Source organism: Tamandua tetradactyla, chromosome 18, assembly GCF_023851605.1.
Source record: "Tamandua tetradactyla isolate mTamTet1 chromosome 18, mTamTet1.pri, whole genome shotgun sequence".
NCBI lineage: Eukaryota > Metazoa > Chordata > Mammalia > Pilosa > Myrmecophagidae > Tamandua > Tamandua tetradactyla.
Window position 1 is genome coordinate 20,176,095 of NC_135344.1, and position 17,850 is coordinate 20,193,944.

At 35.3% G+C, this 17,850-nt stretch overlaps 1 long non-coding RNA gene across 1 annotated transcript in view; it reads left to right on the forward strand.

The window, feature by feature from the left end:
- LOC143661997 (uncharacterized) overlaps positions 1–17,850 on the forward strand; it is a 25,740-nt gene continuing 7,890 nt past the window's right edge. The window contains exons 1-2 of the long non-coding RNA XR_013165068.1: positions 1–40; positions 11,343–11,451. This is a non-coding gene — a long non-coding RNA (uncharacterized LOC143661997). The remainder of the gene's footprint in view (positions 41–11,342; positions 11,452–17,850) is intronic.

The window sequence follows — 17,850 nt, forward strand, 5'->3', positions numbered from 1 at the left end:
TCTGTCCGGAGGGCCACATGCCTAATTGAGAGAGCAACTGGTGAGGATACCAACTAGCATTATATTAGTAATTAATTAATTAATTGATTATGTATTAAATTATATAAAATAGGACAAGAACACCAGGGCCAAGCGGAATACTAAATTGAAAGTTATTTTGCTATTATCCTGAGTGATGTAAGTGGCTGAAAATGTTGCGTTAAATTATTTTTAAACGTTTATTTTTATCCATAAAAAACTTCATTCCTACTTTGAGATATTTCGAAATAGAACTACTTGAGGACATTGACTAAATGTTAGCTCTGCATTACAGTTCTTTATCATTCAATACACCGGGTAAAATAGTTATCACTATCTAACATTTGTGTACAATTGGCCATTTTAAATTTTTTTATTTCCATCCGATAATTTTTTTTCTATTTCTATAACATTTGTTTCCTTGCAGTCACCTTTATATACACACCTTATGTCAGCATTGTCCTCTTACGAACTATAAATACGTCAACGTTGGTATACAAATACCACAAAAGATTCAAGAATATTGTCACACATCTGTTTAGCGAAACAGATGGTCCAGGTTCTTGCCACAAACTATCCCTCTTGAATAAATAACTGGGTGATACCATATTTCCTTTTTGTTCTTAGAAATATATTTTCCACCCATTAATTCTTATGTTGAAGAACACTCATCTAGGATATTGCCATCTGAAGATTCATAGACAGAGTTTACTTATGCTATGAATTTCACCGTCATCAATAGATATAGAGCGCTTTTCTCTCCCTTCACATTCATCTTCTAATTCATCTTTTAATAATGAATCTTCTTCCTTCATCTACATTCTTCTTCCATTATGGGCAGGAAGTGAAAACTTTTAAATTCTTTACTGTGTTCAATGACAGCTAAAAGCAAACTACAAGGGGTGCAGCCAATCTTCTTTTCTACCTTCTTGAAGGTGATGTAATGATTTGGAAGAATCATGCGATATCACTACTGCATGATCTTCCTAGGCCATCACATTGTTCTTCCATTGTGTTATTATTTTTGTCTTTTCTAGAAAAGTTGGAGATAATTTATTAATAATTCCTGCCAGACATTTCACTTCTTCACAGTGAGGCCGTTTCCTGCTTCAAAGGACTTGGACCTAACCCCGCACTTGCTCCCTTTGGGGCTGCTCAGAGCCAGCCCTTCCCACCTCCTCACCTGTCCTAGGGCCCCACCCCTGGTCCTCACCTCCTCACAGGTGCACCAGAACCACCACCTTGGAGCAAATGCCGCCCTGACCGCCAGATCAACCTGGAGCTCTACCCTCCTATGTCTCCCTGTCCATGTCTTACTACTTTGACCACTATGTTGTGTCTTTGAAGAACTTTGCCATATATTTTCTTCACCAGCCTCATGAGGAGAGGGAACATGCTGACTAACTAATGAAGCTGAGGAATCAACAAGGTAGGCAGAATCTTCCTGTAGTATATCAAGAAACCATAACACGAGGACTAGGAGAGCAGGCTGAATGCAGTGGAGTGTGCCAGACACTTGGAAAAACACCTGAATCAGTCCCTACTGGAAAAACAGACTGGCCACTGAGAAAAACCATCCCCACTTGTGTGATTTCACTGAGACGCATTACTTGGATGAGCAGGTGAAGTCTATCAAAGAATTGGATGACTACGGGAACCAACTTGCACAAGATGGGCCAGAATCTGGCTTGGCAGAGTGTCTTTTAACAAGCACACACTGGGAAACAGTGGAGATGAGAACTCGGCCTTAGACTGGCTTCCCCAGAGCCTCAGGGTTGACTTGGCCGCCACTGCTGTGCATGCAAGATGGGTTTACCTTTTTACAAGTTGTATCAACATCCACCAAGTTCTTTCATTTATAGCATTTATTCAAATAAGGTAATTTGATACTGACCCCCATCCTCAAAATAATAATGAAATAATTCCAAGGATGATGAGATAGTAAAAATTTCTATGGATATTTATAAAGGATATTTGTCCAATGGATCTATATGGTAATTGCATATCATACTTTATCCTATCATTTTAAGTAATTAAACTTTCTCTTTAATATTTTGATGATCTCTAAAAAGAATATGTCATGAATATTCATGCTGGCAAATACTTAGAACTGCTTGAAAAAGAGACTCAAAACTAAAATTGGGTACAAAGGCCCATAATACTATGCCATACCTGGCCAGCAGGGGGCGCTGCATGACTAAGAGACACAGGTTTGCCAGGTGAAAGAACCTTTAAGAGGAAAATCACTATATTCGAAACGTGTGTACCATAGAGGCCAAAGGGGGACAAAAACATCTAAAAGAAAAAAAAATGCCATGTAATAACTTTTTTCATTAAAAAACATGGAAATAAGAAGGAGATAATCTACTTTGTCAATAAAAGCAAAAAATCAGTTATCATAAACTTTTATTTAAAAATCGTTATATAAATTCAGGAAATTTACAGAAATTTTAAGGGAGAATTTTGGCTGCTTCTTTTACTAAAATGGAAAAAGATATTTTGATTGTTTTCTAATGTATTTGTTTCTTTTAGTCTGATCTGAATTAAAGTTGCTCCTTATTAGGTAAAAACAAAAATACAGTTTTTAATGTGAAACTTTTTACCACCTTAGCCATCAGATTTATAAATTATTTACAGAAAAGTTAATTTTCTGCTTCAAAACTAAAATTCTTTTTTTTTGGTAGAAGAAATTTTATAGCTCACACCCACTCAAGAAAAACAGTCTTTTTGATTTATTCAGTTCAGATCTGGAAGGTGTTAATGCTATTATATTCTACATCATTGATCAGGTCAGAGTAAGTTCCATAATTTTTCATCCTGTTTTCTCTCTCCTTATTTCTTTAAATATTTCTCTCCCTTTAATCTAAATGAAGCATTTAAAAAATGGAATGAACAAATATCATCACTTAATTAGAAAATCATGTGTAGATCTGAGAGAATTATTCTTTTTTTTTTTTTTTTTTCACTTTTTTTCAGGGATGCATGGCCCCGGAATTGAACCTGGGTCTCCCACATGAAAAGCGAGCATTGTACCACTGAACCACCCGTGCACCTAGATCTGAGAGAATTATTCTTTTAACAAAAATCAAAATAAGGAAGATATTACAGTTCTATTAAAGCCATATTTAAGGAACTCTTCTCAAAACACTAATTAACCTTGAAGGATTGATGATAAAAATCTTGATAATTCTAAAAAATTATTTAGTCTCTCTTCAATGTTCAAATAGTTATGAAGGAGAAAAGGATTATAGTAACCATAGCAAAGAAATATGCACAATTAAGAAAATAATCTCCCTTTTTTACTAATGCATGTGTTTATTCTTTTACAACTTGGTACTTTCAATATGAAAGATATGTAAATAAAGGAAAAATCCCCTCACCCATTGCAGAAATATTTTATTGCAAATACATTGTTTTTCAAATTAGTTATTCATAATAAAATGTGGACATAGTGCTTGCCCTTGAGGTTCTCAAAAACTGTTGGATACATGCAAGGATGAGGCAATAATTACAATACCTTATGATGAAGGGTAGTTCAATGTAGCAAGAGGGACTATTTGTTGTTATAAGAACATATAATACGAGCTTCAAACCCACTGATGAAAAGCACAATTTTGTAGAAACTGGAGAAGTTAAACAACTCCAGTGAAGTGTTGGGAAGAGGGCTTTTGTATTCGTTGTTGCTACCTCAGGAAACTTTGTGAGAGGGAGACTCAAGAAGTCTGAACATTCTGAGGTAGTAACAACCAAGGTCCATGCTTTCTTTTAAATCAGCATTAATTGCTATGGACTGGAGCAGGTCTGAGGTAAGTTAGAATGTGGGACATAAAGTAGGAAAGCATGGCTGTGGTGTTGGTAAGTGATTAACGGTGGTTTAGCTCTTTGAGGAAAAAAAAAAAAGACCTGATTCGTCGCATTTGCCAATTTCCATAGTGTAATTACTATCATTGCGGCCAATTTCAGGTTACCAAGGTGACGTGACTAGGATTGGGCAGACTTGTGCAGAACGGGTTGCTGGGAAGCAGTGTGAGCAGACTTCAGCACACCACTGAAGGAGTGGCAGAGGGAAGAAAGTTGTTGAGGCCCAGGGAGAGAGAGGTTGTGGTGAAAAGTTGACAAACAGAAAATGCATTTCAATGTTCATTTGGGATTGCCCATTGACAATTATATTGCACGGAATGAGGGAGAGCTGCTTTTTGAATGGAACATCTTTGAATAATTATGTTTTAATAATTTTTATGATGACCTATTTTAAAGGCAAATAGAAGAAACTTAATTGGTTTTATTTGGTCATTTATTTCCTTCATGTTAACTGTATTAAAGAAAGTGGATTATAGCAAAGGTGATAGTAGGTCCAGATGCAATAATAAAATATTATAATTTTCTAGAAATAATCAGGCTTCTAGAATTTAGCGAACACTTTATTTTATTAGAACTTTTTATTTTAATGACTCAAAACTCAACCTGGTAATGCAAGAACAAAGGAGAATTTCCCTCCATATCAACTTACATGAACTCTTAACCCTTTTTTTTGTTTCTTCCTATTCTCAATTGCCCCATGTGATCCTCCAGCTATACCCTGAAATGAAGCTGTATTCTCTAGGGACAGAGTTATTGATCTCTAACAACACACTTTTTCCAGAGTTGGGTACTTTCCCCTCCTACTTGTGGACCCCATCTGTTCTAAAGTTCCTTGTTGAAAGTAAAATGCGGCATTGTGGTTTTAATTATGTTTTTAGATTTCTGATCTGACCACTTAAGTTTCTTTGGCATCCCACCTGCCTGGCCTCTAGCCATTTCTTTGTATTCTTTTCTCACAAGCAAATTTCATCATCTCTAAAAATGGTTTCTCTGGAGGCCTTCAGTTTATCCCTGAAGAGATGTTTAAAATGTATTCTTTTAACATAAACAAGTGACTGATAGAAGACGAGAAAAGTAGTCAGATTTTCCCCAAAATTTTGAGGGGGGGGGAAAGAAGGAGGGAATGCGGGAGGGAAAAATGACACGGAAAAGACCCTTGATCATCTATCATTATTTTTCATAAGTTTTGATGATAATCCATTTTGAATATGTAGCTACTTTTTGTTCTCTTACTATTCGCAAAGAAAGTATATGAAGAATCCAAAGAAGACAAGCATTTTCCTCAGGATTCTTGCTTTGTATTCCCCTTAGCATTCTCTAGCCCTAACTTGGCTCTTTCTTTCTTTCTTTTTTTTTCTTTTCTAACCAACTCCTTTTCTCTTAGTTCTGTTCTATTGCTAGGTTCCAGATTCTGTCAACATCCTACTTTGAGTTGTCCAATATTCAGATTTTTAGGTGATGAGAAATAGAATATAAGCAATAGTACATTGTCACTTAAAATCAGTCGCCTTCGACTTCAGGAACCATAATATGCCTGCAGTTCTTTAAGGAGTGGCATTTGTGGTCCCTTTATGGCACCCTTGCCTCGCCTGCAGGCTTCCCTTGGGAGAAGAAGCTGACAGTCAAGCACTGACTGCTTTCCTACTCTTCTTTAGCCAGGGGCAGGTAAGGAAAGCACCAGGGTCAATGAGAGAAAGGAGCTCTTTGTCCGGCTAGGAATAAGACAGATTATAAACATAGGTACTTTGTGAATGAGTAAGGGCTCATAGTCATAAAATGTATCTTTAGATATTGATGATATGTTTGTTTAGCTATCTTTAATGTTTTTTGGAAATTTGTTCAAGCAAAGAATTATAGCAGTCAGCACACACAGAACTTAAAAAAACTCACAATATAGAAAAAAGTCTAAAGATTTTTAAAAATTGTGTGGAGTGGTTATAAATAACCCCATCCTGATAGTTTGATGTAAGATATTTATACCTATTACACATGTATATCCATTTTATGGCTTTACCTTGATTAAACCAAATGACTAAGACATTCTACATTACAGTAAAATGTGTTACATTTTCATATGGTATGTTCTCAGTGAATATCTTAAGAATATTTTAAATTGTGAATTGTATTTTAAAACAGAATGGGAAGTTTGAAATGCTAGTGATCAATGAAAGGGAAGGTTAAGGGGTATGGATGGTATATATAATTTTTTTCTTTTTTTTCTGTTTTCGTTTTATTTTTCTGTTGTCTTTTTATTTCTTTTTCTGAATTGATGCAAATGTTCCAAGAAATGATCATGATGATGAATATGCAACTATGTGATGATATTGTGACCTACTGATTATATATGTAGAACGGAATGAGCAAATGTTAAGGATGTTTGCATTTCTTTCTTGTAATTTTTTAATTAATTAAAAATTAAAAAAAAAAGAATGGGAGCAGTGTGCTGCTTCTTCTGCTATCCCTGTTTGTCATGACATCTCTCATAAGAATTAAAGAGAGTTTTGTAAATGAAGAGCTACTGGTACATCTAATACAGGTTGGTTATAGATCTTCTACACTATGTTATGCAAATGATTTGCCAAAATGTATCTTATGAATAAGATATTGTATTTGTCACTCAGTTTTTGTCAGTTGAGAAGCAAACTCTTAGTTTAAGATATTACATGGAAATATGTTCTTTAAAAAGGAATAGGATGTTAAAAAGGTCAACAGGAGGAAGCCCAAAGATTCCTAGAGAGCAGAGGTTCAGGAAACCTCAGGGGCCTCTGGACTGAATGCAGAAGTTGAGCTGCTGAGGTCCTGCTGTGGACCGAAATCCTGTATATTTCTCACTTGAGTCAGGAAGACGTGAAAGCTCTTTGAAATGAAAGCAGCCTCTGAGTGTGTTCATATGAAGAATAGTCAGTTTAAGACCTCAGATTGTGTCCTGAGAGAAAAACTTCAGCTGGGTCTTGGCTTTGAGGTACTGGAAAGGGTTTTGAACCTGACATTTCTAAATTGAGTCAGTTCCTAGCTAAGCTGCATACCAATGTGCGATTTTAAGTAATTTAACTTTTTAAAAGAAACTATAAAGTCAATATATCTAATAGGGTTTTGAGAATTAAATAGATAATGTAATGTAACATTCCATGATTTTTTTAACAGATGGGATTAAAACTTCCTTTTACTCTCAAAGATAAAGAAAACAAACCAACAAAAAACCTGTTTAGAAACCTGAAAAGCAAAAACTCATTGTCATTTCTCAAAAAAAGATTCCTCCCCAAGAGAGCCTCTTTTGTTGCTCAGATGTGGCCCCTCTCTCCAGCCAACACAATGAGCAGTCTCACCACCCTACCCCTCTCTATGTGGAAGATGACTCCCAGGGGTGTGGACCTTCCTGGCAACGTGGGACAGAGATCTTGGAATGAATGGAGACTCAGCATCAAGGGATTGAGAAAAACCCTAGAATGAGCTGAAACTTAGCATCAAGGGATTGAGAAAACCTTCTCGACCAAAAGGGGGAAGAGGGAAATGAGACAAAGTGTCAATGGCTGAGAGATTCCAAACAGAGTCGAGAGGTTATCCTAGAGGTCATTCTTATGCATCAAGTAGATATCATCTTGTTATTCAAGATGTAGTGGAGAGGCTGGAGGGAACTGCCTGAAAATGTAGAGCTGTGTTCCAGTAGCCATGTTTCTTGAGGATGATTGAATAATGATACAGCTGTCACAATGTGACTGTGTGATTGTGAAAACCTTGTGTCTGATGCTCCTTTTATCTACCTTGTCAACAAAGGAGTAGAACATATGGAATAAAAATAAATAATAGGGGGAACAAATGCTAAAATAAATTGTTTAAATGCTAGTTATCAATGACAGCAAGGGGTAAGGGGTATGGTAGGTATAATTTTTTTTTTCTTTCCTGTGTTTGTTTTCTTTTTCTATTGTCTTTTTATTTCTTTTTCTGAATTAATGCAAATGTTCTAAGAAATGATGAATATGCAACTAAGTGATGATATTGTGAATTACTGATTATGTATGTTGTTTTATTTTGTTTCTTTATTTTTTAATTAATAAATAAATTTAAAAAAAAGATTCCTTTAGGGAAAACCTGGAAAGATAGAAAATACTTCTTAGAGAATACTCTAGCAAAGATACAACACCTAAAAAGTGATCTTAGGTTAAATTAATTCATGGAGAATTTATCAAAAGAGTACTTATTCAATAAGAACTTATAAAGAGGAAAAAGTACTCTTACTCTGAAGAGCAAAGATGTTAAAATTGTTGCAGGTTTTGTTAAAATATACTTGAGTACAAGAAGCTAAGCCTGCTTATAATTAGACCTAAGAGTCATCCCTAGAGAACCTCTTTTGTTGCTCAGATATAGCCTCTCTCTCAGCCAACTCTGCAGATAAACTCACTACCTTCCCGTCTTCATGGGACCTGACTCCTAGGCATGTAAATCTCCCTGACAATGCGGAACCAAGACTCCCAGGGATAAGCCTATCCCTGGCCTTGTGGGATTGAGAATGACCAAAAAGGGGTAAAGAAATGGAACAAAATAAAGTTTCAGGAGGTAAGGGATTTCAAATAGAGTCTAGAGATCATTCTGGAGGTTAATCTTATGCAAGCTTTAGCCAAACAACCACAGTATGCCATGTACCAACCAACTTATTTCTGAAAACCCTAGGAAGTGCCCTGGGCTCTACATTTCTATAAAAGTTTTTCTTAGTTTACTTTCTCAGAAACTGAAGGCCTCCAGATTAAGTTTAGGCCGGAAAATCCTGAAACCCAGATGTATCAATCTCTCTAAGAACCACAGTTCATTCCTCTATCCCTGAAAGTCAGCACCTCTTTCCAGCATGAAGACATTAAAATGGTCATTTCCCAGATATCCCTGAAAAGCGAGAGAAAGATCAAATGAGAGGAAGGAGGTGTAACTGAGAAATTAGGATTTAACAAATGACTGTGATTACTGACTCTACATAGGTATTTCTTTTTAGGGTCTGGTATTTTAGACTAGCCAGAAGGAAATACCTGTTGTTGAACTGTAATCCAGTAGCCCTGATCTTTGATGATAATTGTATCACTATATTGCAAAAAACATAAAGTAGGTTGCCCATGTTTGTATGGGTCTACGTGTTTTGTTCTGTTCCACTGATATGTATATATATATGTGTCATATATATGTATATACACATATATATGTATATACACATATATATGTATATATGACATATGTGTGTGTGTGTATATATATATGTCATATATATATAGCAATACCAAAGTGTTTTATAGTTAACCAACCTCTATGGTAATCCTTAAAATTGAGTAGATTGCAATACTAGTGGTCAATAAGAGGGAGGGGTAAGGAGTGTGGGATGTATGAGGTTTTTCCTTTTTTTTCTTCTGGAATAATGCAGATATTCTAAAAATGATCATAGTGTTGAATATACAACTAAGTGATGACAATGTGAACCACTGATTGTATATTTTGGATGGATTGTATGGTGTGTGAAGATATCACAATAAAAATATATTAAAACTGCTAAAGCGAGTAAGGAAATATAAAAAAATCCTTGAGTACAGTAAAAACTCCCTCATATTTAATTTGCATTTAATTCCTGTCACTGAAAAATTTTGCCTCATCATTCTTATTTCTTTTCCAGCAAAAGTAAGCTGCAGGATACTAAATGTTCTTGGTTCCGTGTACCAAATTAAACAATGTTCCTTCACAATTAATGTTGGTCAAAGCTGTATAAGCATATCATTTTTTTTGCCAATATTAAAGTGATGATATAATTGCAGGATTTTTCCATCCACTTCCTACCCTAACCTCAATAAATATTTATCATAATATTCTATGCTAACTTTAAATACCATTTATTCTTTTAAAAAAACAGTTTTAATGTGATATAATGAACATACCATACAGTTCATTCATTTAATGTGTACAGTTCAATGACTTTTAGTATATTCATAGATATATGTAGCCATCACCACAGTCAATTTTAGAACATTTTCATCATTTCAAGAAAACCCTGTACCCTTTAGCCATCACCCCAATCCCTTTGTCCTCCCTAGGCCCAAGCACCCATTAATCTATTTTCTGTCCTTTTGGATTTGCCGATGCTGACAGTCATAAAAACTGCCAGACTGTTATCCATCCATAGTGGCTGAACTCTTTTATATTTCCACCAGCAGTGTATGAGAATTCTGATTCCTCCACATCCTCACCAACAGTTGCTATTTTCTGATCTTGGATTATAGCCATCCTAGTGGATGTGAGGTCATATCTCATTGTGGTTTTGAGCCGCATTCCCCTAATGACTAATGAGGTTGAACATCTTTCTTGTGCTTATTGGCCATTGCTGTATCTTCCTTGTAGAAACATTTGTGCGTCCTACCATCATGCGGTCATTCAACAAATATTCGTGCTTGCTATGTATAAAATACTAGTTTTTAAGCTATAAATCTTCTCACAAATGAACTGCTACAGCATATATTATATACTATTAAACTTTTAAAGTATTTCTGTTTAGTTGGCTTCTATTTTTGCACTTATTTATTTTCTGAATAACAAATATTATTTATTTTCTTTTGACTAACACGAATACCTTTTTTTTTTTTTAACTAGATATTGTGTGAAGATCAATTTTTCTTCACCCAGGCTGTTCTCCAACATAAACTAATCAATTTGTCTACTGTATTTCCCTGATTCCAAGATACATATTTTAAAATACTTCAACATCCCTGAAATAAGGCTGTATTCTAACAATTAAAGTAGTCTTACTTTAGAATAAACTGCTAACAAAACTATGAAAAAAATGTTTCATAGTTTTGTTAGCAGTTTATTCTTTCTAGTTAAATGAAAATATGAGAGTACATTAAATATTAGTCTAAAATTATAGGCTGAGGCTTCTACTTTGATCCCCAAGCAAGCTTACTTTGTTTATAGGCATAGTTTAACTCCTTTCTTTAAAGTTTTGGCAATTCATTGCAGACTTTTTAATAAATATTCCCTGAAGAGTATTTATACTTCTGTTATTCCCAATACTAGGTACATGTTCAGGTCACAAAGTTCTGTGGAATACATACATGGGGTTTACAGAGAGGAAAGCCAGAGGCACTAAATCAGTGTCAACATTCCCTAACTTTTTGAGCCCAAAGGTATTTCTGCATTCATTTCATTTCCATGATATAAGAAACATTCAATATTGATAACAAATACTTCAGAAGTGAAACCATGATACTGTATGCCAAAATACTTTGGAAACTATAAAATGTGTCATTTAATGCTTATAAAGGAGGATCTTTGCTTGGTGCAGGAGCATTTGCTTGTCTTGGCCACAGGTGAGTTGCCTTTTAAGCTTGGTCCAATTTCAATAGTGGTTTGGCAAGATGTTTTCTAAGCATTGTTTCTAGCATATAAATTAGCCTCTCTCCACCCTCTATTTTGCTTGCCTGTTTTCTGTGTGTTTTCAGATGCTGAGCACAGTGCTTTCCATGTATGTTGTGTATAATACCCATAGTAGTAAACTCAAGAAACCAGGACTTCCTCTCCTGAATCAGATTGTTAGCTGGATAACCCTAGGTAAGCGATCTCTCAAACCAAATGAGATAACTACAATGTGCATTTTCGAAGAGAGATATTGTTCTAAGTGGGCAAAATTGGCTTTTGGAAGACTAAAAACTTTCCATTTTTGTGTTTAAAGCACAGATGTATGTATAGGACTTAAATATATATATAGTATATCCATGGCATTAAAATATCTTTGGGAGGGAAAATGTGAATAGGAAATTAAATGTCTAGAAAGATCTATAGAGGGAAAGGGGGTGATAATGAAGAAAAGGTTGGGGAACACTGCTTCATCTAATCAGCTGTCATACAAGTGTTCATTTCTGACTGTTATTTTTATTGAAAGAAATAACTTGGCAGAAAAATAGTAAAAACCAACTTTTAATTCTATCCCTTGCTGGAATTTGGCAAAGAAAATTGGAACTCTTATAAGCGTGTATGTGTTTGTTAGAAATTACGTGATAAAGTATTTAAAACCTGACAATAAAGCTGCATATTTAATATCTGAAAAATTTACTGAGTAATTCTAGAAGAGGATTTCATGAAAATGTTTTGGCTTGATTTTCATATTGATTTATCAATTCTCAGTTCTTCCTACACAAGATATAAGAAACATTAAATTTTGTGTGTATTTCTCTCTGAAAATACCATTGATTAGTCACTTCACAATATATTAGACATCTTACAAAGTCAGTTATGCCTTTCAAAGCACACTCCTATTTGTAATCCTCTTATTTAAGGATGTAAGAAAACATATTTGAAGCAATCACGTATAATTAAAGAACTTAGTTTTTTCCCTTTCATTTGGAAGACAAAAGGAGGGCTTGAGTTAGGTTTTTGGATGTCATTGTTTAAAATTCACTTTATAATGCCAGTGTGTGATTTGATACACAATTGAAACTTTTTTAAAAAAATTGTTTTTGTTGTCCTGAGATCATCAGTAAAAAAAAGCAGAGAAAGATCTTTGAATGGAAGTTTTACCTCATAAAGAGTAGTCAGAGATAGAGTTGCTTTTCTTTGGATTATTCCAAACACCCAAACAGAGGCTCTGAAATATAACAATGAGAAGCAGATGTATGTCCTCTAAAATTTTTATTTGCTCATTTGCTAAATATCTTGATCATTAGAAGATATTCTTGTACAGTACTGCTATCATTATATATTTATATATATCTTCATTTTCACTATGTAAACTTTGGTTTCACTATGGACACACTGAAGGCCTTACCTTTTAAATTATCTTACATAAATTTATTTAATGTAATTAATTACATCAACACTACATGAACATTATTAATGACTAATCCATCTTAAAAATTTGTGTTCATTGTGTACTATGTTCTGGCCCTGTCCTATGCCCTGAAAATAATAAAGATAGCCCAAGTCTCTCCCTGCATAAAGCTTATATTCTAGAGAGGGAAGGGACTTATATTCTAACAAGATGGCTATATGTAATGGTTTCTCAGTTGTCAAATCCACTGCACAACAAACAATTATGAATGGTAAATATAACATTAGAAGGAAATATTTTTGTTATGCTGCAAACATACAAACATACACAACACACACCAAAGAATATATGGCAGATAATAATGAATAAATAATAGATCAGGTGTGCTGCCCAGCTCTTGCTTACCACATCACCTCATTTCTTTAAGTGTAGCCTGACTCAAAAGAAGTAAAAGGATACAGATTGAATAAGAAGATATAAATTGTCTGTATTCATAGAGGAAATGGTTGTCTATGTACAAAACACAAGGAATATACAAAAAAAAAAAAAAAAACTCAAACTTAATGAGTTTAGCAAGGTCTCAGGATACCAGTTCAACCTTAAAAATAACTAGTATTTCTTTATACTTGCTGTGACCTATTGGAAAACAAAATGTAGAACACAATACAACTTATAATCACTCCATAAAAAAACAGAAATACGTTTTTCTATCTAACTTATCTAACAAAACGAACAGGATCTGCATTTAGAAAACTAGAAAATCCTGATTCAAGAAATCAAAGATGTCAGTTATCTAAACTTGTTGGTATAAATTGTTCACAGTACTTCCTTACAATCCCTTTATATTTTGTAAGACAGTAGTGACGTCCTCTCTTTCAGTCCTGATTTTAAGTGCATTACATATAACCATCTCACTAGAATATAAGCCTCCTTCCCACTCTAGAACATCTTTTCATCTGTTTATTGACTATTTAAATATTGTCTTTGTAGATATGTCTATTCAGATCATTTGCCAATTTTTCAGTTAGGTTATTTGTCTTTTCCATTGACTTGTAAGAGTTTTTATTCTAGAGATAAGTTCCTTAAAAGATATGCAATTTAAATATTTTCTCACATCTGTGTATTATCTTTTCACTTTCTTGGTTGTGTTTGTTGAAGCACAAAATTGTTACATTTTGCTGAAGTCCAATTTGTCTATTTTTCATTATTGTCTGTTGTCCTTTTGGTGTCATATCTAAAAATTCATTGTCAAATCTGAGATCATGATTTACTCCTGTTTTTCTTCTGAAAATTCTATAGGTTCATCTTTTACATTTAGGTTAATTTTTGTATATTGTGTGAAGTACAGTTTCAACATCATTCTTTTGCATGTGGCTATCTAGTTTTCCCAGCACCATTTGCTGAAAAGACTCTTCTTTCCCCTTTGAATGGTCTAGGCACCATTATCAAAAATGTTGACCACAGACGCATGAGTATATTTTTGTACTCATTTCTGTCACATTGACTGTATGTTCTTCTGCTAGTACCACATTGTCTTGATTACCATTGCTTTGTAATATGTTTTGAAATCAGGAGGTATGAGTTCTACTTGGTTCTACCTTTTCATGATTGTTTTTGCTATCCTGCCTCCCTGGAAATTTCATGTGACTATAGTTTGTTAAATTTTACAAAGGAGTCATCTTGGAATCTACTGGGGATTGTGTTCATCTTAGAATGATTTGGGGAGAATTGCTCTCTTAACATTGAGTCATATGACTCATGATCATATGATGCTTTCCCCTGTATTAAGATCTCTGATTTCTTTCAAGAATGTTGTGTAGTTTTCAAGTATAAGTTTTTCACTACTTTTGTTGAATTTATTCCTAAGCATTTTATTAGGTTTGATGCTACTATAAATAGAATCAGTTTCATAATTTCATTTTTGAATTATTCATTACAGGCATTTGGAATTACAATTGATTTTCACATATTGATCTTGCATCCTCTGACTTTTTCTAACACATTTGATAGTTATAATAGTTTTTCTTTAGTGGATTCCTTAAGATTTTCTATATGCAAGATCATGTTACCTGTGACTAAAGATAGTTTTGCTTCTTCCTTTCCAATCTGGATGGCTTTATTTCTTTTTCTTGCTTAATTGCTCTGGCTATAACCTTCAGTATAATGTTGAATAGAAGTGGCAAGGGTGGACATTTTTGTTTTGTTCCTGATCTTAGGGGAAGGCATCCAGTCTTTCATCATTAAGTAATGATATTAGTTGTGGGATCTTGTAGATACCCTTTATCAGGTTCAGGAAATTCTCTTCTATTCCTAGTTTGTTAGGTGGTTTCTTTTTATCATGAAAGGATGTTGGACTTTGTCAAATGCTTTTTCCTACATCTATGGAGTTGATCATGTGGTTTTATTTCTAATTCTATTATATAGTGTATGATATTAATTGATTTTTGGATGTTAAACCAACTTTGCATTGGTCTTGCTGTGCAATTCTTTTAAAATTTTGCAGGATCCAGATTGCTAGTATTTTTTTGAGGATCTTTGTAACTATATGCCTAAGAAATTTTTGTCTGCACTTTTTTTTTTTTTTTTTTTTTGTATTAGATGGCTTGGGAGATGTTCCCTCTTCTATTTCTTGAATGAGTTTGTGAAGAATTAGTATTAATTCTTCTTTGAATGTTTGGTAGAATTCAGCAGTGACGCTTCCGGGTCAAGATGGTGGCTTAACAACGTGCACATTTTAGTTCGTCCTCCAGAACAACTACTAAATAACCAGAAACAGTACAGAACATCTCCTGGGGCCACATCAGTGACCGGACACACAGTGTACCCCAGTCTGGACCAGCTGGACTGGCTGCGAGCCCCCAAGAACCGTGAGTTCCCAAAGCTGCAGTGGCTGGCACCCCTCCCCCACAGGCTGCTTTCCAGAGGGGAAAGGAAAGGAACTTTACCAGCTGTCGGGACTGAGAATAATCAAACACCAATTGTGGAATTAATTAATTAACAAATTCTGACTACTAAAAATAAGCCCCCAGCTTAGGTAAACCTGGTCAAAGTGGAGGTTGCTCATTTTTGCCCCAGCGCCAAGGGGCAGGGCTGATGGAAAAAGGCGGGGTGGGGGGGGAGAAGGAAACAGAGGTTTTTGTGGCTGTGTATCTATAAAGGCTTGACTGCCTCTGGATACAGTGGCAGGACTTTTCAGGCTGCAACTGCCCCAGACATAGGCAGAAGTGAGCTCGTTTGGGGGCTTGTCTGGAGCCTGTGCCTTCCTCGGGGGAGGGGTGAAGCCCAACTCAGGTGGAATCCCTCCCTCAAGGAATTCAGACACCAGGGCTTGGTAATTTGAAGCCATTAAAACCAGCCTACAACCTCTCCTCTGTCTCCACCACACCCCCAGCAGGGAGGGTCTGCCAAAGTCAAAGGTACCACATCATCTGATGCCGGTGGGACCTGCAGGCAGACAAGCACCACATACTGGGCAGGATAAGAAAAACAGAGTCCAGAGACTTCACAGGAAAGTCTTTCAACCTGCTGGGTCTCACCTTCAGGGAAAACCGACACAGGTGACTCCTCCTGATAGGAGGGAAGTTTGGTCTGGGAAAATCCAGCTGGGGTCTATAATACCTAAGTAGACCCTCCTAAGGGGGTGAGGGGGAAGGAACCATACAACCAGGGCAGGAAACAAGAAAACAAGAACTGAAAAATTCTCTTCTGTTAAACAAAACTTAAGCTAGAGATCCAGAAAAAGCTGAACTGAATGTCAAAGAACAGATATACAACAAATTCATCCAGCAAGAAAAATCCTAGGTAAAAGAAGTGAAAGAGATCTCCAGAATAAACTAATTAGGGTAATTAAATGCCTAGACGCCAGCAAAAAAATAACAAATCACACTAGGAAAATTGAAGATATGGCCCAGTCAAAGGGACAAACCAACAATTCAAATGACATACAGGAGCTGAAACAATTAATTCAGAATATACGAACAGACATGGAAATCCTCATCAAAAACCAAATCAATGAATTGAGGGAGGATATGAAGGCAAAGAATGAACAAAAAGAAGAAATTGAAAGTCTGAAAAAACAAATCATAGAACTTATGGGAATGAAATGCAAGGTAGAAGAGATGAAAAAAACAATGGAAACCTACAATGGTAGATTTCGAGAGAGAGAACATAGGATTAATGAACTGGAGGATGGAACATCTGAAATCCGGCAAGAAAAAGAAAATATAGGGGAAAAAATGGAAAAATATGAGCAGGGACTCAGGGAATTGAAAGACACTATGAAGTGCATGAATATACGTGTTGTGGGTATCCCAGAAGAAGGGAAGGGAAAAGGAGGAGAAAAACTAATGGAGGAAATTATCACTGAAAATTTCCCAACTCTTACGAAAGACTTAAAATTACAGATCCAAGAAGTGCAGTGTACCCCAAAAAGAATAGATTCAAATAGACGTACTCCAAGACATTTACTAATCAGAATGTCAGAGGTCAAAGAGAAAGAGAGAATCTTGAAAGCAGCAAGAGAAAAGCAATCCATCACGTACAAGGGAAGCCCAATAAGACTGTGTGCAGATCTCTCAGCAGAAACCATGGAGAGAAGAAGAAAATGGGGTGATATATTTAAATTATTAAAAGAGAAAAACTGTCAACCAAGAAATCTATATCCAGCAAAACTGTCCTTCAAAAATGAGGGAGAAATTAAAACATTTTCAGACAAAAAAATCACTGAGAGAATTTGTGACCAAGAGACCAGCTCTGCAAGACATACTAAAGGGAGCACTAGAGCCATACAAAGACAGAAGAGAGAGGTGTGGAGAAGAGTGTAGAAAGGAAGACTATGAGTAAAGGTAAAAAGGAGGAAAATTAGATATGACATATAAAATCCAGAAGGCAAAATAGTAGAAGAAAGTACTACCCATGTAGTAGTAACACTAAATGTTAATGGATTAAACTCCCCAGTCAAAAGACATAGTCTGGCAGAATGGATTAAAAAACAGGACCCATCTATATGCTGTCTCTACTCAAAGGACATGAGGGCAAGGACACAAACAGACATTTGCACACCAATGTTTATAGCAGCATTATTTACAATTACCAAGAGATGGAAACAGCCAAAATCTCCATCAACAGACGGTTGGCTAAACAAACTGTGGCATATACATAAGATGGAATATTATGCAGCTGTA